This window comes from Heterodontus francisci, chromosome 38, assembly GCF_036365525.1.
Source record: "Heterodontus francisci isolate sHetFra1 chromosome 38, sHetFra1.hap1, whole genome shotgun sequence".
NCBI classification, from domain to species: domain Eukaryota; kingdom Metazoa; phylum Chordata; class Chondrichthyes; order Heterodontiformes; family Heterodontidae; genus Heterodontus; species Heterodontus francisci.
In genome coordinates, this window is record NC_090408.1 from 9680475 (window position 1) to 9701169 (window position 20695).

The 20695-nt window shown below is 43.2% G+C and overlaps 1 protein-coding gene across 1 annotated transcript in view; it reads right to left on the reverse strand.

The window, feature by feature from the left end:
* LOC137352299 (cortexin domain-containing 1 protein) overlaps positions 1 to 20432 on the reverse strand; it is a 107355-nt gene extending 86923 nt beyond the window's left edge. The window contains exon 1 of the mRNA XM_068017586.1: positions 20374 to 20432. The gene's annotated coding sequence lies outside the window, so the exon portion shown is untranslated. The remainder of the gene's footprint in view (positions 1 to 20373) is intronic.
* Positions 20433 to 20695: the final 263 nt, after the last annotated feature.

Sequence of the window (20695 nt, forward strand, 5' to 3'; positions counted from 1 at the left end):
GAGCCCGAGCCATTTACTCACCATGCAACCTTGATACTGAAATAGGGCGAATCAAAGACATCCTGCGTGACAATGGCTACCCTGATCCGATCATTTCTCGCTGTATGTCCCGCAAACTTATGAACAGGCCTAAGGCCATCATTTTCGGCCCTGAAAAGTGCCCAGTCTACCTTAAATTACCTTGGAAGGGTAACGTATCCCAAAATTTGAGCAACAGGTGAAGCTAGCTGTTTCACGCTGCTACTATGCAGTAGCAACACGTGTGGTGTTCACCACTAACAGGATGCTGCCGTCAAGCCAAAAAGACATTCTGCCTATCACACAAATGAGTAATGTGATATATGAATTTCAATGCCAGTGTGATGCTAGGTATATAGACCGTACATCCCAAAGACTGGTGGATTGTCTCAAACAACATTTCCCTTCCGCTGTTCGCAACAGGCGAGGTACAGGCCGTACCCAACCAGCCCGTGCTTACAAAACTCAAAATACAGTGTCCAACATTAGATGTGATTCCGCGATTGGACAACATTTGCTAAATAATCTGCAGTGTGCTAAGAATTACACTGACAACCAATTTAAGATGGTCAGTGGGACTCGCTGTGTGGAGCATTTGCGCGTACTAAAAGCTACATATATTAATACACAGGGTCCTGTTCTTTGCAGACAGAAAGAACATATACAGACATTGCGGCTGTTTCAGCTGAACAAAATAAGTGACAGCCATTGGCTGGTTCATTCCTCAGGGCAATGCCTTGACCAATCAGAGTCAAGCTGCCTGGTTTAAATTTCAAACAAAGCTTAGCAGTTAACTGTCAGTCACTGTAAACTGGTGCATTCTCCATGGCAATGCCTTTACCAATCAGAGTTCACTTGCCAACCAATCAGCACTCTCTTCTCATTCAGCATAAGTTGTTGTTTTCCCTTACATTTGTTATTCTTGCAGATTGTCCTGATCAATGCAAGACGAAAAACTTTGACACATGTCTCTATTTTCAGCAATACTCATTCAGTTGTATCAAACTGCTACAGAAAGGTTGAATAAGAATAAAATCGGATGGACTACCCAGCATCAACCTAGGTATTAGATATAACAAAGGCACACCCTGCCCAGCCGACCCTGCAACTCTCATTAACATCTGGCGACTTGTGTCAAAATTGGGAGAGTTGTCCCAGAGCTGAGTCAAGCAATAGCTTGACATCGTCATACTCACAGACAATGTCCCAGATGCCTCCATAGCCATCTTTGGAATTGTCCTGTCCTACTGGCAGCACAGATCAGCCAGAGGTGACAGCACAGTGCTCTACAGTCATGAGGGGATTTGCCCAGGCTCCATGAAATCTCATGCTATCAGGTTGAACATGGGCAAGGAAACCTCCTGCTAATTAACACCTACTGCCGTCCTTCAGCTGATGAATCAATACTGCTCCATGTTGAACACCACTTAGAAGAAGCACTTAGGGTAGCAAGAGTGGGGACTTCAATGTTTATCACCAAAACTGGCTCAGCAGCACCGCTACTGACCAAGCCCTGAAGGAGATATCTGCAGACTGGGCTTGCAGCAGGTGGTGACCTCATCCTCACCAATCTACCTGTCATAGATGCATCGGTCCAGGACAGTATTAGTAGGAGTGACAAAGTCCTTGTGGAGACAAAGTCTCATCTTCACACTGAGGATACCCTCCATCATGTTATGTGGTAAATGGGAGAAATGGGATAGATTCAGAACAGATCTAGCAGCTCAAAACTGGGTCATAAGCAGCAGCAGAATTGTATTCAGCCACAATCTGTAACCTCATGGTCCCCTATATCCCTCACTCTACCATGACATCAAGCCAGGGGGCCTGGTTCAATAACGACTGTAAGAGAGCATGCCAGGAGCAGGACCAGGCATACCTAAACTTTACATGTCAACCTAGTGAAGCTACAACACAGGACTACGTGCATGCTAGAAAGCGGAAGTAGCATGTTACAGACAGAGCAAAGCGAACCCACAACCAACGGATCAGACCAAAGCTCTGCAGTCCTGCCACATCCCGTCATGAATGGTGGTGGACAATTAAACAACTAACCAGAGGAGGAGGCTCCAAAAACATTCCCATTCTCAATGATGGGGGGAGCCCAGCCCGTCAGTGCAAAAGACAAGGCTGAAACATCAACCATCTTCAGTTAGGATTGCTGAGTGTATGATCCATCTCAGCCTTCTCCTGAGGTCCCCAGCATCAGAAATGCCAGTCTTCAGCCAATTTATATTCACTCCATGTGCTATCAAGAAACGGCTGTCGACAATGGATATAGCAAAGGCTATGCCTCTGACAGCATCCCGATTGTAGTACTGAAACTTTGTGCTCCAGAACTAGCCATGTCCCTAGCAAAGCTCTTGCAGTACAGCTACAACACTGGCATCTACCCGACAATTTGGAAAATTGCCCAAGCATGCCCTGACCACAAAACGTAGGACAAATCCAATCCAGCCAGTTACCATCCAATCACTCTGCTCCCGATCATTAGCAAAGTAATGGAAGGTGTCGTTATCAGTGCTATCAAGCAGCACTTAAACAGCAATAACTTGCTCACTGATGCTCAGTTTGGGTTCTATCAGGGCCATTCAGCTACAGACCTCATTACAGCCTTGGACCAAAAATGGACCAAAGGGCTGACTTCCATAAGTGAGGTGAGAGTGACTGCCCTGGTCATTGAGGCAGCATTTGAACGAGTGTGGTATCAAGGAGCCCTAGCAAAATTGGTCAATGGGAATCGGGGGGAAAACTCTCCACAGGTTGGACTCATACCCAGCGCAAAGGAAGATGGGTGTGGTTGCTGGAGGCCAATCATCTAAGCCCCAGGATATCACGACACAAGTTCCTCAGGCTAGTATCCTAGGCCCAACCATCTTCAACTACTTCATCAATGATCTTCCCTCCAACATTAGGTCAGAAGTGCGGATGTTCCCTGAGGATTGTATGATGTTCAGTACCATTCACAACTCCTCAGATACTGAAACAGTCCATGTCCACATGCAGCAAGCCCTGGACAACATTCAGGCTTGGGCTGGTCACTGACAAGCAACACTTGTGCCACACAAAATGCCAGGCAATGACCATCTCCAACAAGAGAGAGTCTAACCATCTCCCCATGACAGTCAATGGCATTACTATCGCTGAATCTGCCACCATCAACATTGAACAGAAACTTAACTGGAGCAGCCATATAAATACTGTGACAACAAGAACAGGTCAGAGGCTGGTAATTCTGTGGTGAGTAACTCACCTCCTGACACCCCAAACCTTTCCACCATGTACAAGACACAGATCAGGAGCGCCTGGATGAGTGCAGCTCCAACTCTTGAGATGCTTGACACCATCCAGGATAAAGTAGCCTGTTTAATTAGCACCCCATCCACCACCTTCCATATTCACTCTCTCCACTACCGATGCACAGTAGCAGCAGTGTGTACCAACTTGCCAAGACTTCTTCAACAGCACCTTCCAAATTCATGACCTCTACCACCTAGAAGGACAAGCACAGCAAATGCATGGGAACACCACCACCTGCAAGTTCCCCTACAAGCCATACACCATTCTAACTTGGAACTATATCGCCGTTCTTTCACTGTCACTGGGTCAAAATCCTGGAACTCCCTCTCTAACAGCTATGTGGGAATACCTGCACCAGATGGACTGCAGCGGTTCGAGACAGAGGCCCACCACCACCATCTCAAGGGCAATTAGGGATGGACAATAAACGTTGGCCTTGCCAGTGACATTTACATCCCATGAATGAATAAAAAAACTCTCCAGATCTCTCCAAATTTAAACTGAAACATTTTATGCAAAGGTGAGACAGTGCCATATATAAACCCCCCAAATGACCCTTTTAACCAGAGCTCAGCTGCCCCATTGTTTAACCATTTAAAAGATCAACTATTGTTAATTTAGTGAAGCTACCACCTCCGTTGATTTTAATAGGGGTGGAGGAAATTTTGACAGACCATGAGCTGACTTAAACCATCATTTCCTGGAACTTTTAAAGTGCAAGTCCAACCCTATGATGCCAATGTATCAATCTGATAGCGCAGGTCTCCAGGAAAATCCAGGCCAGTTTCACTGCACTCTCAGATAGCTAACCTGTTCTTTGAAACCTGTAGAATGTTCTCTGAGGGCTGAAAGATGAAGTAATTAATGTTGCTTGGCTCAGTTCTGCACTTTCTTCACATTTTCTGGTAGAAATGTTTAATCTGCAACTCTTAAGGACACACAAAATCTTTGATCCTTCGAAGTCCAGTCTTTGAAGCCCAGGAACTCTGTCCTATTTGTGTTTGCCTGTCTTAATTTTTTTTTAGCCATTTGAATTGTGAGAGCTTAATGCTTTACAAAGGGCTGCCCGTAACATTGACGGATAAATCCAAAATAAGAACAAGAGTGGTCAGTGCCAGCAACTGGTCACAGGATCTCTTGTGCCAGGGTGAGCGGTGGGTGAAATAAGGCCTGTACATGCCCAAATATGGCACATTAGGAAGCAGGAGGGGCATTCTCAATTGCTCCGCCTCAACTACTTCTTCATCTCACCACCGTTGCCAGCCAAGCCTTCAGCTGCTTAGGCCCCAAGCTCTGGAATTCACCCCCTAAACTTCTCCGCCTCTCAACTTCTCTCTCCCCCTTTAAGTCACTCCTTAAAACCTACCTCTTGTGATGGTGGCAGCGGAAGACCAGGAATCTGCTTTTCAGAGTGTCTGCTCACATCCTGCCTCAGCTCTAGAGCCCAGGGATTCAGACCTCACGGGGCCCGAATGTAGAAGCAAATTGTTATCTGAGCACAAGCGTCTTACAAACACACAAATAATGATGGGCAGGTAAAGACCCTCTGGTTCATTTTGCTTGTCCCACACAATTATGATATATTGTGCATCACTAAATATACACTCTCCTCCCAGTCTATCACAGCCATTTAACACTTTCCAGAAATCCCCTGAGCAGTGACAGTGATGGAATGCACCTGTTATCTGTTATAGTTTGTTGGAACTGCGCTCCACTCATGGAGCATGTGGCTACTGCATTGGCTTCTGCGGCAGAGTCCCCAGCAGGGGACTTCCCTCACATAGTGGGAGAATCTTTCCTGATTGCTTCCCGCTGTAGGAGGCCTTGGCCTCTAAAGTACAGCAGGGTCTTACATCCAGCTTCAACATGTTGGTAGATTAGATCAATGCTCCAAGGTGCCCAGAAGTCTAGTGCCACGCAGATTAGTAGATTTGGTGCAGGAATGCCTACCATGAGGGGCATAGCTAGAGCAGGTACAGATGAGACTTGTGTTTGTCAGGTAACACCACATCTGTGCCACCCAATCCTTCCTGACAATGACAAAAGATATGTAGGAACATGCAACCTAACACTGCAGCATCAAATCTGGCATTACCAGTCACAAGGTCATTTCTTAACTTGGTAAGAGGAGATGCAGAATTGCTTCAATTCCAAGTGGATCTCACTCACACTCAGAAGGCAGCCTCCTCCTTCTGGCTGCTTCCCCACTGGAGAAACTAGGACAAGTTCTTGCAGAAACACATTGTGCATTCTCCAGAGGAAAACAGCCAGAGATATATATTAGTCACTCCGAGGGTAATAAGCTGTTGCACTTAGTGTCGGTAATTTTAACTTATTTATTAAAATATGGAGAGAAAAAAAGTAATCATTTTTGATTAATTGCTGTCAAATATTGAATACAATAACTCATATTGTATGAATGGACGGCACAGTGGCGCAGTGGTTAGCACCGCAGCCTCACAGCTCCAGGGACCCGGGTTCGATTCTGGGTACTGCCTGTGCGGAGTTTGCAAGTTCTCCCTGTGACCGCGTGGGTTTTCACCGGGTGCTCCGGTTTCCTCCCACATCCAAAAGACTTGCAGGTGATAGGTAAATTGGCCATTGTAAATTGCCCCTAGTGTAGGTAGGTGGTAGGGAATATGGGATTACTGTAGGGTTAGTATAAATGGGTGGTTGTTGGTCGGCACAGACTTGGTGGGCCGAAGGGCCTGTTTCAGTGTATCTCTAAATAATAAAAATAAATAAATAAATTGTTCCAACAAGCATGAACATTCATATAATTCCCTTCATGCAATGTAATTATTAATTAATTTGGGCAATGGTTTTAAATGGAGGATAGAACTAACTGCCTATCATACACCATTGAAGTCAATGGAAATGGAAATTGAGTGAGGTACAGAACAAGGAAAGAGAGGTCCAAAGCTTTCCTGTGGAGCCTGGAAGAGCACTCCACACTCCACACTCCTACTCCACAATGAACCTTTAATAAGTAAACTCACCTTACTGGGCGCCTACTGGCCCCCAATCTACATTATTGAGTTGAGATAGTCATGAAATAAAGATGATGAGTTCAGATTTTTTTCCCAACTGAAGACAACCATAAACTCCATCAAGTATGAATCTGGCTCTTCATTCATTCATTGTGCCATTGGACCCAGTTCCTGAGCTAAAGAACACTTTCTACTTTTTTCATTACAATATTTGAAAGCAGGAAATACTAGAGCAGCATGTAGAGGCAGTTAGACACCCTGACTATAAGATACTTTTGCTCTGCAGGGAGGCTGGTCCATGGAGGATGCCAAGGCATAGCACAGTAGAAGGATGATAATGAACACTCATGCACCAATGCACCAAACACTCATGCAGGAAGCCAACCTATAATTATCATGATAACAAACCCATCCTTCCTCAGAGGACTCAGCTACTGGACAATCCCCCTCACTGCCCTGCCCCCACTGCACCCTTACCCCCGCCACTCTTTGTTCTGTTCCTTTATAAATGCCATTCATCTACATTTCATGCAGTTAGAACGAAGGATCCAAATCTGAAACATTACTCATCTGTTCTCACCACAGATACAGAGTGTTTCAGACATTTGCTCTTTTTGTTTTTTAAGTTTCTTGCAGTCTTTAGTATTAACAACACACAGCGCTCTAAAATTCTAGAGAACTCAGACTGCAAAAAAGAAACCTTCTTGTGATAAATAACTGTAAATTAAAGTAATTCATTTTTTGCGACTAATGGGTGCGAAACATTACAAGTGGATATAAGAGGGAGGGAGTCAATAAAATAAACCATTTTACCCAAGAGGATTATACTCTCACTTTCATCTTTATTTTATTCTTCATGTGTTTCCATTTACTGCAGTCAGAACTAATTAATTATTAAATATGCATGCAGGGAAATATAAGAATTTCCATGCTGTTGGAACATTAATTCCAATAAATGAGTTATTGAATTCAATATTTGACAACACTTAAAAGTTATCCTTTCCTTTTCCATTAACAATAAAACTAACATTTATTTTTCCCTCCCCATTTTACAGAAAGTACCAAAGGTTTTTGTGACTTTAGAATCAACATTTCACTAATATCTGAGCAGTTGAGTACTAAACATGCTTCTATCTTCTCTAAAATTCCCAAATGTGCTCTCACTACCCAGCTTCGTGCCTAACTCATCCATCAAACCCTTACCATCTTCCCCTCTGCCCACAGCACTGAAATGACCAAGTCACCAATGGCATCCTTGATAGCTCTCATTCTCCTTGGCCTCTCTGATGTCTGATAGTCAACCACTCCATCCTCCTCTACTTTTTCTCATCTCTCCACTACTGCCTCTCCCAGTGAAGGCAGTACATCTCTGTCAATGGCTTCTTCTGCCCTTACCCAGTCACCTGCTGGTGTCCAAGGCCTCCATTCTCAGACCCACTTTCCCTGGTCTACATTCTGTCCCTTGGTGACAATGTTTGTAGGCATGGGATAACCCTTCATGTGACGTACAGAGCTATCCCCATGTGCACAATTGATTCCTCAACCAGTTCCGATCTGTCTGGCTTCTGAGGTATGTAGATAAGCAAAAACTTCCTCAGTAAAACATTATCTCCGCGACAGCGCGTTTTGAACTCGGTGGCCTTCCGACATGGAAGTGCCTCCAAGGAGCCCCCACGATATTACGCAAAGGGCTCATTTAAATGGAGGGGCGGAGTAGCCGCCCCCGATGAGGTAGAGGGGGCGGCCGCTGCATCCCCGGCAATGGCATCCAGCGTCACTGTGCAGGTGCCAGCACCATTTTTAAAGGGCTTCAAGTCCTTCACTTCCATTGATTGAAACATATAAGATCCTGAGGGGTCTTGACAGGGTGGATGTGGAAAGGATGTTTCCCCTTGTGGGAGATTCTAGAACTAGGGGTCACTGTTTAAAAATAAGGGGTCGCCCATTTAAGACAGAGATGAGGAGAAATTTTTTCTCTCAGAGGGTCCTGAGTCTTTGGAATTCTCTTCATCAAAAGGCGGTGGAAGCAGAGTCTTTGAATATTTTTAAGGCAAAGGTAGATAGATTCTTGATAAGCAAGCGTCTGGAAGGTTATCGGGGGTAGGTGGAAATGTGGCGTAATCAGATCAGCCATGAACTTATTGAATGGTGGAGCAGCTCGAAGGGCTGAGTGGCCTACTCCTGCTCCTAATTCATATGTTCGTATTGTAAAATTTAAAGGTCCCGATCTCTGGGAATTAAAAATAAAATGTTATCTCAGGTGTCATTCACGAATCCCACCCCCCAATGGGTAAATCCTAACCTAACCCTAACATTAATACATTAATTGCCCTCTACCCCCATGATAACATTTTATCAGCACCCCGAACTTTCCCGCCGACATTTGTTCCCTTTGACCCTCAGCCCCTTCTCACCATCCCCAAAGCCAATAATACATGTTTTCCCCCTTCCTCCACCCCTCCTGCCCTGAAAATGTTATTCCTCTCCCCCTCCCTCGCCTCAGAACTCCGCCTGCAGGTAAGTCTACTTACATGTCATCTGGGTTGATTTAAATATGCAGGTGAAGGGCCCGCCACCAGGCAGCAGGGGGGAGGCTGCACTGAGGTCTCCCCGCCACTGGTAATATGCGGTGGGCCATTCTCGATGTTGCAAGGCAAGGCGGGCCTCTCCCCACATAATTTTACCGGCCCCCCCCACCAGGCCCAGTGGTGTTGAGGGGCTGGTAAAATTCAGCCCAATGTGTCTGTAGCAGCCTTTCCCAAAGTTATATTTTTGTTAAGGAGTTCCCAGTTCAATTTGGACTTGATTGATGTTGCATTCTTTCTTTGGATCAATGGAAGGCTAAATTTTGGATTGGATTGTATTTTAATCAATATCCTTCGGGATGTTTGAGAACACTCCAAGTTACCACCAGAAGAATTCACCACAATTCACCCATTAGATGGAGTCGAGATCAACAGCCTAGGACTGAGACTTTCTGTTTGAAATATGACATCAGTTTCCCCTCCCCTTGTGTGCTTTTGTTTATTAGGCAGAATTTGGGACACATAACATTGAAAACAATTTGTAAAACAATAACCAAAGGAAGTAGTAACCATTTGATTTACATTTTGGGCAAAGATAAACTTCTGCTTCATTAGCTATTTCACTTGGTTATTTGCATAAATTATATCTATTATTTGCCATTGATTCCTCATGCCTGAGACCAACAAAGATGTCATGTTTGTTTATGTAGCTAAATAAGTTATTTAATGGAACTCTGGCTATAGCTACAAAAAGCATCAATACCAAGAAATAAATACCTAAATGTTAATTTTTTTCCTTGGAGAAGGTTGAAAGGAGATTTGATAGAGGTGTTCAAAATCACGAAGGGTCTGGACAGAGTAGATAGAGAGAAACTGTTCTCATTGGCGGAAGTTTCAAGAGCCAGAGGACATCAATTTAAGGTGATCGGCAAAGGAACCAGAGGGACACGAGGAGAAACATTTTTATGCAGTGAGAGGTTAGGATCCAGAATGCACTGCCTGGTGGAGGCCGATTCAATTGTGGCTTTCAAAAGGGAATTGGATAATTATCTGAAGAGAAAACATTTATAGGGCTATGGGAAAAGGAATAGCTGAGTAGCTCTTGCAGAGAGCCAACATGGACCCGATGGGCCAAATAGCCTCTTTCTGTACTGTAACCATTCTGTGACACTATAAATTATCAAAAAAATTGACTTTATATTATATATATCAGAAATAATGAATTTCATACTCCCAGGCATTCAAGTTTGGCAACAGGGAAAGGGAAAAAAATCTTGGCCCACATCGGCCTTGGCTTGGCTCAGGAGATTGCCGGTTAGTATTTGTGATCTATCTACCAGAATCCATTAGTGTCCCAGGCTTGGTTCTATTCTAATTACCATCTACTTAATGTCATCCATATATTAGGAAAACGTGATCAGATTTCGGAAGCTTCTAAACCATTTTGAAAGTGCTCATCTGAATTTAAAACAAATCGTGCATTAATCAAACAGGATCTTGTATGTGTCGCAGCTTGTACTGGACTGGGGAGCTTTGATTTGTATTTATATTTCTAGCTCAGATTAAATTGTTCTGATTCTGATCCATAGTTACAGAAACTTTAGACATGCACAGAATCCGGGGAGTGAAAAGGAAGGTTTGCATTTATATAGCGCCTTTCATGATCACTGGATATCCCAAAGTGCTTTGCAGCTAATTAAGTACTTTTGAAGTGTACTTAATTTATAATGTAAGAAATGTGAGTGGGGAGAAATTAGAGAAAAGGGGGGGGGGGGGGAGGGCGGAGAAAGGATAAGAAATAAATAGAGCAAAGGTGCTCTATGAAAACTTTCACACTCGCTCACATCGGCTTTGTGAGCAAATGTAGACCAGAAGGACCCAGATCCAATCCCTAGCCTATCTGACATCAGCTGATCTTGCCCCTATTTCTTCTATCAAGACAAAGTAATAGGAAAATCCTAGATAGTAAACGTTTTTGAAGGAGCTGTGCTCAGCCATTGGGGTTAGATTAGATTTAAAGGTTGTGATATTTCTTTAATTAAAAGCCATGTCCTTTACAGACATCAAGCACTGTGCTGAGTTAGAACTCGTACAAGGTAGGGATTAATCTGCTAACTCTCTGGGTTTATTTCAGCCAGTAGTACAGAGACCCAAACATTAGTAACAGCCATCACACTGAGTATTTCTATTTAAATCAAGAATGTTCTTAGACCTGAACCAGTACAATAAATAATCAATATCACTCCTCAGTCACAAAATTACATTTATCAACAGCTGACTGCACTTCAGTGAATTTTGAAACTCCCTAAAGATTTAGAAGAAGTAATGAGAATAGTATCATAAAACACAACAGCACAAAAACAGACTATATGGGCCACCTAGCCTCTATATCACATAATGTAATCCCAGTCTCCTAGTCGCTCCCAACAATCTTCAATATTCATCCTTGTTATGGCCAGGTGAGGAGGGATCATAGGCTCCCCTCTAGTCCTTCCTCTTATTTGACTGCGACAGGGTTTATTCCTTTTTAAACAGTGGATGTGCTTACCATCTCAGTAAGTGTTTTATCTTTTACCTTTGCTGTGATCGTAAAAGAACCAATCAGACAGGTTTTCTTGAGTTTAAGCAAGAAAGAGGTGAGTTTATTATACTTAACAATCTAAACCCAATCTAAATAAAATAATAAAAAATACACTACACACATGTTAAAACTAAGGCTGGAGGAGTGCACTGTCTTTCTCTAGTTCCACTTCTCCATGGGTCACAACATATATTTAAATGTTTTACCCAGTTACCAATATGGCCAATTATATACTTTATCTATTTTAGTTTCAGAATAAAATCCACCAACCAAGTTTCTTTAATAAACAACAAAATTATTAATTTATTATAAAACAAGACGTATTTAATAAAGATGTAAAGCTTATTAACACACAGGTTGAAATATGAAAGTTCCCTTCTACATTAACCCAACACACACACACACACACACACTGGTTAAAGAAAAAATAAAGAAGTTTTCTCTGCATAGGTCTCTTTACAAAAAAGAAAAAAAATACTTTGGCCAAATACTTTTGTTAATTCTTGAAAGAAAAGGATAAGATATTGTATGTTCCCAGGTGGTCACTTATTCTGGTGTTCAAATATGCAGAGACAGCTGTCACTGGGATCTTTTTGGAGAAGTTCTTGTCAGGCGACATCGAGGATTAGTCTGGCAGCCTTTCCAGGAGAATCACTGCATCAGGGATTTCAGCTATCACACTGGATTCTCAGGGTTTCTCAAACAGGTGGAAAAAGAATAGTTTGTGACTTCTCTCTTAGCAGGCTTACCCCCAACTAACTCAAAACAATATCCAGAAATGAAACCAACTCTTGACCACCATAAATCTTGACATGTCACTTCTCTGTAAACAATTCCCATAGTTATTAAAGCTCCTGCTGTCTACTTAGCTTAAGACATGTGACTTCCAGTAAGGGTTTGTTTTTACACAAAGTCCCAAGTCCTTCCAGTGACCTTTTTTTAAAAAACAAAACAAAGTCCAGCATCTATAGAATCTCTTCAGTCTTTCAAATGAATCAATTTCCAAAAGTCCTAAAAAAATATAAAAAGGAAGCAATTTCATAACACATACAGTCAAAGGAGAATCTCTCTCTCACACACACAAATAGATAGTAATGAGGAATAGATTTGTGGTTGGATTAGAGTCCAGAACAAATAAATATTAATACACAATCTGTGGGGTTCGGATGATTCCGTTGTCTTCAGGCTGAAGTTGTGCTCTTAAAGTCTGTGGCTGGCCCACCTGGCTCAGGGTTTTCTTGGAGGCAGACTTGTAGGTGGCTTTCTTCCCCTGGTGTCTATGTCTTGGATCTAGCAACCAGCAGCTCGGCTTCACATGCCCCACCAGGCCTTCTGGAGAGTCAGAGACAGAAAGAGACAGACAGAGAGAGACAGACTGACAGAGAGAGTCCTTCTGGCTTCTGCCCCGTCTGAGTCACTGGTTTGTCTGCCTTGTTCAAGGGAAAGTCCCAGCTTTCGTAGAGATGGACAGACAGTCACATGACTGCCTCAGTGTATTCTCTGGTGCCTTCTAACGAAATTCAAGTTTAGGAATTGCAATCTCTTATGCCTCAGGATGCCAATATTTATATTTGGAGGGGTTTGCCCTTTCAATGTTAGTGTTCCAGGATGGCATTAAATGTCATGCTAATGAAACCAATCTCAGGTAATTCAATCAATAGAGCAAGCCATTGTTTTGGGTGCAGGCTCATCAGACCTTGGAATGTGCATGGTGTTTCAGATACAAATTGCAGTGGCCATCTTGGCTGTCAATTTTTTAAAAGTTAACTGTAGGATTTTGTTTTCATTAAAAGTTTAATGTAAGTTTCCAACCGATAAATTAAAATTCCTCATTTGGTGTATCATGTTTTTTTGACAAGTTCTTAAAAGAAACTAATTCTCTTCTAGAAGAAATTGTAATGGAATCTTCTTCAAAAGCAGAGTGTTGGATTTTGTTCCCAGCCTGACGTCAGGTTTCATGGTGGGGGGGGGGGGGTGCTGGAGAATCAGAGTGGCAGCAGCTGCCACGGAGCCCGACGCTGGGATTGCCAGGCTCAATGTTCCCTGCAGCAGTGAGGCTTCGTGGTGGCACCTCCAGCACTCTGCGATGGGGCCCTTTAAATATTTAAAATACCACTCTGCATAAATTTAAATTTAATTCCTCATGATCTTACCTTCAGTTTGCAATCTTGAGCATGGCGTGCAGCACTCACGCGCCTTCACATTCCTGTCCAGGAGAAGCTGGAGGTGGGGAAGGGGTCAACTCTGCATTATTTACTGTACGGGGGTGGGGTAAGAGGTCACCTCTGCATTATCAGTCTGTACAACGGGGAAGGGGTCAACTCTGCATTATGTTGAACTGTTTGCAGGGCTGGCAACCTTTTAAAAATGGCACCAGCACCTGCTCCTTCATCAGGTGACGCTGTGAACGGCGTCACCAATGCTGCCCCCGCCACATGATTGGGGGGTGCAGCCATCGTCAATATGTTAAGTGGCAGCCTGCTGTGTAATTACGATGGCGCAGCTCCCATGCGGGGCTGCCGACAATTTCTGCACCTGCTGCCATACCATTTCTGCCAGCTGCAGCGTGATGCCACCACCAAACACATCTTCCCCTCCCCTTCCCTGCCAGCATTCCAAAGGGATCATTCCCTCCACGACATCCTTGTTCACTCCTCCATCACCCCCAATACCACGTTCCCTTCCCAAAACATCTTCCCATGTGATCGCAGGAGGTGTAATACCTGCCCCTTTACCTTCGCTCTCTTCACTATCCAAGGCCTCAAACACTCCTTTCAGGTGAAGCAGCGATTTACTTGTACTTCTTTCAATTTAATTTACTGTATTCGCTGCTCACAATGCAGTCACCTCTACACTGGGGAGACCAAACACAGATTGGGTGACCGCTTTGTGGAACACCTGTACTCAGTCCGAAAGCATGACCCCGAACTTTCGGTTGCTTGCTGTTTCAACACATCCTGATGCTCTTCTGCCAACATTTCTGTCCATGGCCTGCTGCAGTGTTCCAGTGAACATCAACGCAAGCTCGAGGAGCAGCACCTTGTCTTTCGATTCGGCATTCTACAGCCTTGCGGACTCAACATTGAGTTCAACATTTTCAGAGCATGACTGGTCATTTTTTAAATATATTTTTTATTTATGTTTTGAATTTTTTTTTTTAACCATGTGCCTGTTTTTCATCTTATTCTTTTGGACAGAGCTGCTCATTATTCTGCCATTACCATTCTATCTGGACTAATGCTTTGTCGTTCACCAAAACCATTAACACTCTCTTTGCCTTTGTCCCAGGACATCTTTGTTATTTAATCTCTTCTGCTCTCTGCCTTATCACACACCTTCCCTTTTGTTCTCTTCCCCATCTCCTCCCCACCCACACCCCCACCCCTCTCCTTCACTTGCTTAAAACCAATACTTTTCTAACCTTTGTCAGTTCTGATGAAAGGTCACAGACCTGAAACATTAACTCTGCTTCTCTCTCCACAGATGCTGTCTGACCTGCTGAGTATTTCCAGCACTTTCTGTTTTTATTTTAGATTTCCCGCATCTGTAGTATCTTGCTGAAATTCATGTATTTCACTTGCTGTTTGTAATTGACGGCTGTGTTACCCACATTACAACAGTTATGACACAGTACAACTGTAACACACTTTGGCACACCCAGAGAATATGAAAGGCAGGTTCTAACGCACCAAGGCTACTCAGGCAGCACCTTCCAAACCCACGACCTCTACCACTTAGAAGGACAAGGGCAGCAGATGCATGGGACCACTACTGCAAATTCCCCTCCAAGCCACACACCATCCTGACTTGGAACTATATCACCATTCCTTCACTGTCGCTGGGTCAAAATCCTGGAACTCCCTTCCTAATAGCCTTGTGGGTGCATCTACCCCACGTGGACTGCAGCGGTTCAAGAAGGCAGCTCACCACCACCTTCTCAAGGGCAATTAGGGATGGGCAATACATGCTGGCCTGGCCAGCGACGCCCACATTCCATGAAACAAATTTTTAAAAATGTAAAGCATAGGAATGAACCAATCAAACCAATTTCTCCCAAATTGCATTTCTACCAATCGAACAAATGTTCCATCCTAATCTGGAAAATTCCACACTCTTAATTTACATTTTGTCCTTAAAGCATTTCTCTTATTACAGGCTCAAAATTGAACAATAGTCACAAAGCTACATTTATCAACACGTGCTCACAGTGAGTGTCAGATACTCAAATACCCACCAGCTTCCGCCAATGTTCTTTCTCCTGATATCTACAGATAATTACAGTAAGCTAAAACAAAAGCAGATAATTCGACACTCAGTGAGTCTGTCAGCATCTATAGAGAGCAAACAAGCCAATGTTTTAGGTATGGATCTTTCATCCCAACTAGAGAATATTACAGAGCATTTAAACAGGAACAGAACAAAAGGAAGTGAAAATGTAAAACACACAGATATGAGACAGGAAGTAGAATGGCCTGTAAAGATCTTAAATGGAAAGCAGAAGATGGTTAAATGGCTTAAGTGATGGTAACAAGAGAAAATAGGAAAAAAGATAATATAAGAAATTGAAGGCATTTAAGAGACACAGAGCAGGTATAAACAGCTGAGTTGGAGTTTGTTGAAGGAACATAGGGTGTTGATGAAGGTAGTGCAGTAGAGGTTGGAGATATGGATTTTCAAAAGACATTTGATGAAGTATCACATAACAGAGTTATTCATGGTATTAAAGGAATAGTGGTAACTTGGGTATAAAAGCAACTTCCCCTGCAATTTCCCCTCCAAGCCACACACCATCCTGGCTTGGAACTATATCAGCGTTCCTTCACTGTTGCGGGGTTAAAATCCTGGAAATTCCTTCCGAACAGTACTGTTGGTGTACCTACACCCCAAGGACTGCAGCGGTTCAAGAAGGCAGCTCACCACCACCTTCTCAAGGGCAATTATGCATGGGCAATAAATGTTGACCTTGCCAGTGATGCTCACATCCCAAGAACAAATTAAGAATAAATTGGCTAAAGGATTGGAGACAGAGAGTAGTAGTGAACAGATGTTTCTTTTGACAGAATTATGCAGTGGGGCCACCCAGAGATCGGTATTAGACCATCACCTTTTGTGTTATATTATTAATGACCTGGACTTAGGTATTGGGGGTACAATTTTGAAGTTTGCCAATGATACAAAACTTGGCAACATAGTAACTAGTGACCAGGACAATGGCAGATTTCAGGAGGACATAGACAGACTGATGAAATGGGCAGAGACACGGTAGATGCAATTTAATGCAGATAAGTGTGAAGTAATGCACTTTTGGAGAAACAACATGGAGAGCCAGTATAATGTAAACAGTACTGCTTCGGGTTGGAGGGAGGGTGGTGTTCTAAGAGGAGAGAGATTTCAGGGTGCATACTTACACATCCTTGAAAGTGCCATAGCAAGTTGATAAGGCAGTTAAGAAAGCATTTGGGATACTTGGCTTTATAATGAGGGCATTGAATATGAAAACAAGGAACTTATGGTAAACCTTAAAGAATCACTGGTTAGGCTTCAGCCGGAATATTGTGTACAACTCTGGGCACCGCACTTTAGGAAGTACGTCAAGACTGTTGGAAGGGTACAGAGTTTTACTAGGATGATACCAGGGATGAGCGAGTTCAGTTATTTGGAGTGACTGGAGAAGTTGGGATTGTTCTCCTTAAAGCAGAGATGGTGAAGGGGAGACCTAATAGAGGCATTCAAAAATTATGAGGAAGTTTGTTAAAGCAAATGGGAAGAAATTATTTCCTCTACCAAGTGGGTCAGTAACCAGAGGTCACAGGTTTAAAATAATGGGCAAAAATATAGAAGGAAAATGAGGAGGAAATTATTTCATATGGAGAGTTGTTATGATCTGGAATGCACTGCCTGAAAGGGTGGTAGAAGCAGATGTCATAGGAACCTTCAAAAACAATTGGACATGTACTTGAAAAGGACTCATTTGCAGATTTCTAGGGAAAAAGCTGGGGTGTGGGACTAATTGGAAAAACTCCCAAAGAGCCAGCAGAAGCATGATGGGTCAAATGGCACCCTCCTGTGCTGTAAGATTCTATGATTGGATAGAATTGAAATGGAAACAGGAAAAGCTGTTTAAAAAAAACAGAACCCAACAGCCCAGGAGAAGGAAGCAGGCTGACCCTCTCCTGCAGCGTGGTGTTTCCCAACCCATCTCCAAACTTCCCCTCCCCTGATATCCAGACACACACATTCCCAGCCTCTCATATCAAAAAAGTGTGCATTAAAATTGAAATCTGATGTTATTAAAACGTCAATGGTAAGGCCTAAGACCCAATTTGTCGAGAGCACAGAACAGTTATTGTTTCATGTGTCAAGCTCATGAGGAGCTTCATTGGAACAGTGCAAGAAGCCACAGATGGAGATGTCAGAGTGGGACAGGGGATTGAATGGAGCATGACAGGGAACTCAGGGTTGTATTTGCAGACAGTTAATAAATGTACATTCAGTGAATTATGTTTTACTCCACAATATTTACCACATTTACAGCCCAGATGAGCCTATCTGTTTCTGTATAACCTGCCATGTAAGTTCTGCTCTGTCAACAACATACCAGAGTGCTGCAACAGAACAGTAAGAAACAAATCATATTTTGACAATATTCTGTTGCAGTTGTTAATTATTTAAGCATTCTTTTTAACAGAAGATCCATCTCTGGTGGTGGCACAATGTTAGTGTGCTAGGTTGATAGTCCTCAAAAATGGAAGAGCACTGGTTCTCACTCTGGATTCCACCCACTGAGTTCCCTATCTCAGCTGCGCTGATCAACAGGTTAAAGGGCCAATGCAGAATCGATGGGCTGAATGACCTCCTTCTGTGTTGTACTTTTTTATGATTCCAGAACAGGGACCAAAGCAGGGTTTTTAAAAAATATATTTCATGGGATATGGGTATTGTTGGCAAATCCAACATTTCTTGCCCATCCAAAATTGTCCTTCAGAAGGTGAGCCACCTTCTTGAACTGCTGCAGTCTGAGTGGCGTCAGCCTTGTGGGTTGAAATTGGAGGGGGCAGGTGATACAGCTCTGACTTATGTATCAGTAACTAGTTCAGGAAGCAGGATATTTGCTTAACCGATAGTTTGGAAATTGTGTATAGAAAGGGGTGAGTGGGGGGGGGGGGGGCTCATGAGGCAATGGGAGAATTTCTGTGATAAATGTAGTTTGACAGTCTTGCTAATATTTAATCATAAATTTGTGATAAAATATTCCATAGGTTAATAAAACACACACTTCATTCAATTATAAACGTCCGCATCATCTTCTAAAGTCTAATAAGGTTACATTGACTGTATGCAGGCAGTCGGCGTTGCGTTCTCTTTGTAATTCTGGTTTGAGTGCCCAGAAATAATTGTGGGGAAGACAGACCTCAGGCCCGACAATATGTCCCACCTTCATTGTCAGTAGCTCGTCTGACATCTTGACAAAGCAGCAGGGAAACGAGCTGCACTGCCCGAGGGGATTCGCTGGCATCGGCCCATTCTCATTTCAGCAATGAAATTCCAAACACCTATTGTTTAACCCGGGTGACGCCCTGAAGCTGCCGACCCCCTTTCCCCCAAATCCACTCCTAACTTGAAAAACCAGAGCTTGCCGCCGCCTGGGACTAACGCAGGAGCAGGGTTTCAGGAGGTGAAATATAGCAAAACAGTTGAAATAACTTCGGAGTGAGAAGTTATCAGCGCGAAGTCTCCCATTAAAAGAGATGACTAAGCATTCAGTTGTTTTATTTACGCTCAATGTAATCGTGCGGAGGCCTCCCAAAACTCCACAACTTTCAATAATGGCTCTTCTACAATTTTCCAATTAGAAATTAATATACATTTAAGACAATCAGCTTAAAAAACAAATCGATTCATTTTTGGCTTGTGTATTATTTAATATATCAGGGGGTCTCTTAAAGAACAGGATTCCCTCCACCCGCCCCCAATATTCTCCATTTATTAACCCGAATTAAGTGTAAAACCTGTGGTTACTGCCTCGTCTACTTCCCACCTGAGTTGATTATATTAAACCACATTATCTTCCATCCGCCACTGCTTAATAAATGTGTCCTTATCACCTCTTTACAGGCCAATTATTCTGTGGCTCTTTAACCCTCTGCTAAATAAAAATCGATGTTTAGATGATGATGGACATAAAATTATCTGGTGAGTGGGAGAGGTTGTGTCCTGTGGTAACAGATGTGTAAAGATTCGGATCCCACCCACAGAGACTTGTCTATAGATCAGCGGAGACAATTCTTTAAAAAAAAATCCTCCAACGCGCTGGGGTGTCTCAGGGGCGAGAAGGTCAAAAATTAACCCAAAAGCGTTTTTTGTTTTGTTAAACGACGCATTTCCCATTGGTCTGTTGCATTTATCACAGTCGAAGACACTCCGTACCACAAAAAACAAACGGACTGCAGTTGAACACAGAGAACAAACTGCTGAACAACTGAATAGCAGCTTTGTAATAACTTACAGGAAAGAATGGCAGATTCAAGTCTCAAAGCTCCACACTTAATGGACAACTTTAAAACTGTGTAACATTCCAGAAACTAATTACTGCGGTAGATGGGAATACAGGAAAATAATTTTCTAAGACTTATACGTGCTAAATATTTGTTCTTATATTCTGGACCCCATCTCCAGGTAATCTGTTAGCTGACACAGTCCCAATTGTAAAAGACATTTCGAAATAAAAGCCAATCTGTGGAAAGTTTAAATGTGACTGCCTTTACTCCCAGACATGAGAGTCAGGTGCTTGCCTGATTATGATCAGTTCACCCAGAACTAATTCATCTTCAAGCCACACACAACATTCTCCCGGAAACAGCCCTGCTTGTCTCAGTCACAGGGTGCAACTTCACTGGTACATTAAACCTGTCCCTAAACTCGGTTCAAGCCGCCCGGCTGTATTGCCATTGCCACTTACTGCATTGCCTCCTGTGTACACTCCGCAGCGAGCGACCCTTCCAACCCCACATGCTGCTGTCAACCGAAGGCGTTCATTCAGCACTTCCCAGCTCGCTAGTGTCGGCTGCGGTTTCACATCGACCTATCCATGGCTTTATGAATCTGCTGGGTAAGCACTGGCAGCGTGTTCCCACAGTGAAACGATCAGGAGGCAGTGCCTTCACATTAGAGAGTGTCCTCCTCATCGGCTGTTTCTGCAAAGTACAAAGAGGAATCTATGTAGGAAGGGCAGCAAGATCAGAATGTGAGCAAAAATAAGAGGATGTTGGTCCAAAAAGCTT